This window comes from Nicotiana attenuata, unplaced genomic scaffold (genome assembly GCF_001879085.1).
Source record: "Nicotiana attenuata strain UT unplaced genomic scaffold, NIATTr2, whole genome shotgun sequence".
Taxonomy (NCBI): Eukaryota; Viridiplantae; Streptophyta; class Magnoliopsida; order Solanales; family Solanaceae; genus Nicotiana; species Nicotiana attenuata.
Genome location: NW_017674856.1, coordinates 12,616 through 16,213, shown reverse-complemented (window position 1 = coordinate 16,213; position 3,598 = coordinate 12,616).

Below are 3,598 nucleotides of genomic sequence, written 5' to 3'. Positions count from 1 at the left end.
CCTAGTTTAAAAAATGACAGGTTTTTAACATTCAAGTTTGGTGAATAAAAAGTTTATAAATAGAAGCCAAGGCAAGTAAAACACGAATTGAGGAAATTCTAGTTACAGGAGCATAAGTATCAAAATAATCAATATTTTGCTTTTGGGTAAAACCTTTTGCAACAAGTCTAGCTTTGTATTTATTAATCGAACCATCCGGATTGAGTTTCTTCTTAAAAATCCATTTACAACCAATGGGTTTAGCTCCAGGAGGTAAATCAACTAAAATCCAAGTTTTATTTTGTAAAATTGAATTTAATTCTACATCAATAGCTTCTTTCCAAAATGAGGCATCAGACAAAGAAATAGCTTCAGAATATGTTAAAGGATCATTATCTACAAGATAAGTATAAAAATCATTACCAAAAGATTTTTCTTTCCTTGGTCTTTTGCTTCTTCTTAAATCCTCACTTTCAAAATCATTTTGAACAATTGGAACATGTGAAATATTATCACTTGGAATAATAGGAGCATCAGAAATTTTCTCAAATTTTAAAGGAAAAATATTTTCAAAAAATTCAGCATTTTTTGTTTCAACAATAGTATTGTTTTCAAGTACATCACTTTTGACTACTAAAAATCTATATGCTGCACTGTTTTCAGCATACCCAATAAACATACAATCAGATGTTTTAGATCCTATTTTTCTTTTCTTAGGATCGGGTAACATAACTTTAGCAAGGCACCCCCACACTTTCAAATATTTCAAATTAGGTGGATACCCCTTCCACAACTCATAAGGAGTTTTACCTGTTTTCTTATAAGGAATTCTATTTTGTAAATGACAAGCAGATAAAATGGCTTCACCCCAAAGATTATCCGGAGCACCAGAACTAACAAGCATGCTATTCATCATTTCTTTTAAGGTCCTATTTTTTCTTTCCGCTACACCATTTGATTGTGGAGAATATGGCGGAGTTATCTCGTGAATTATGCCTTCTTTCTTACAATAATCATTCAACAAAATAAATTCACCACCTCTATCGGATCTAACTCTTTTGATTTTCTTATCTAATTGATTTTCTACTTCAAATTTATAAATTAAAAACTTATCAAAAGCTTCATCTTTATTTCTCAACAAATAAACTTTTGTATATCTAGAAAAATCGTCTATAAAAGTCACATAATATTTTTTCCCTCCTCTAGTCATAGTTTGTTTCAAGTCTCCTAAATCAGTATGAATTAAACTTAATAATTTAGATTCTCTAAATACTGAAGCACATGATTTCTTAGTTTGTTTAGCTTCTGCACAAACTTCACACTTATCAATATTCGAAAAATTAATATTTGAAATAAGACCTTCAGAATACATTTTTTTAATATAAGATAAACTAACATGTCCTAATCTAGCATGCCATAAATTAAAAGAATCAATCAAGTAAGCAGAAGTACTAGCATTTTCATTGATAATATTGAGTACAAACAAGCCATGGTTATAATAACCCTTGCCAACAAAATTATTATTCTTGGTCAACACGACCTTATCAGATTCAAAAGAAACATTCACCCCCACTTTTCCTAATAATCCCACAGAGACCAAATTGGCTCGGATACTAGGAACATGCAACACGTCATTCAATGCTAAAATTTTGCCAGATGTGAGTTTGAGAAGAACTTTGCCTTTTTCAAGAACTGGAGCAGTTCTTGAGTCACCAAGATATACAACTTCTTCTCCTTCCTCAACTTGCGTGTAAGACACAACGTCTTTTTTGTTAGCACATATGTGCCTAGTGGCACCAGAATCTAAACACCCAATCTTTCACATTGGCCACAAGGTTCACTTGGAAAACAACCGCAACAATTATATCATCCACTTTGGCTTCAGTCAAATTTACTTTAGCCTTAGTGGGATTGTCATTCCCAATATTTTTTCGATATTGAGCAACATAGTGGCCAGGTTTGCCACACACAAAGCAGTTACTTTTTTTCTTGAAGGTTTGATTGTTGGTTTTGGGCTTATAACCATTTCTTTCGTCATACCTGTTACTTGATTTTCTCTGACGGTTGTTGTCCTCCACAAGGCTGCTTCTAGTTGCAATTTCGTTTCCTTTGTCAACAACATCGTGCTTGCGGTTAAAATTATCTCCACCAAAAATCTCAATTTTTGAAACATCCGGAAAAGGTTTGGCACATGTAATTGGTGATGGAACAGCAACAGAAACAGTTGGTGCAGTAGGTGTAGTAGCATCAATAGCAACATTGGCAGCATTATTCTCCATAATAACAACGTGGAATTATCCTTAAGATTGTTGTAAAAAATTGGATGATTATGGAGAAAAAAGGTTTAGCTTGAGGCGTGTCTTAAGGATATTTCGCCCACACCGAGATGAATAATATTAGGCGTATCTCCCAGGATTCAACAAGCTCTTCTAGTATAACCAGGAGCAGAAACAACAAAGGTTTATAAGAAAAAATCCCAACACAAAAGAAAAGAGAAGAAAAATTTTAACTTTGTTTTTTCACTCTCCTACCATGAACACAAACAAATAGCTTTATATATAGTCCAAAAAGATGGACATCTGAAATAAAAAAAAACGGTAAAATTCATTGAGGATTTAATGCCAAAACAAAACTCCACTATCTCACAAGAAAGCCTACATGCCATAAAGGCTTTTCAATTTTTTTATTACCATACGTTAACATACACAAGTAACGTATAAGAATACAAACACAAATGAAAATCATTAAAGCTATCAAATTGATAAAAAACGTTAAGAATTAGTATAACTTTAAGACTACATAATTGTTGCCTCATAAGTAACGTATACGTTATTGCCATTCAATTGGCAGATTTTGTTTGTCAAAAATTGAATTCAAACTTATCAAATTAGTTGTTACAATATATTTAAAATAATTACTATGATAATGACTCATTAATATAATTGTAAGAAAATGAATCTAGACATAATTTTGGAGTATTTCTTTTTGAGATATCAAAAATATTTTTCCATCACTTGTTGGTCAGCCATTAATTTCTTCATCATCTCCTCAAGGTGACTCATCGGGTTTGCAAGTTGTTCAGCTTGAGGTGGTCTATATTGTTGTTGAGGCGCTTGTGGCTTGTACTGATTTTGAGCACCTTGGTTTCTACCCCAAGAGAAGTTTGGGTGGTTCCTCCAGTTAGGATTGTAAGTGTTCCCATACTGGTTTGTCTGGCCCCTATTTGCATTACCAACAAACAGACTGTAATACCCCATAAATTCGGCTTAGGTGTGAATGTGGTAAATGAATGGTAAGGTTATATTTTGAACATGTGAAGTCCCAACGGGATGATTGTGGGTAAAATAGTTGTTCCAAAAATCAAGATGGAAAGAGAGGTGCATAAGATTTGACAAAATCGACTAAGTTTGCAGAAGGTTTGTCTTCCATCAAGTTTTAGTGAAAATATGTAAGGAATTGGGGAAAACGCAAAGCATGAAAGTTGTAGGCCTTTGAAATAGCTTTCCGACAATATATTATGGAGCCCAAACGGATCTCTTTGCAAAAAGTTATGTGCATTTTTAGAACAGTACACGTATGCGCACCCAGTAGCGCGAACAAGCCTCCAGGTGCGCGATCG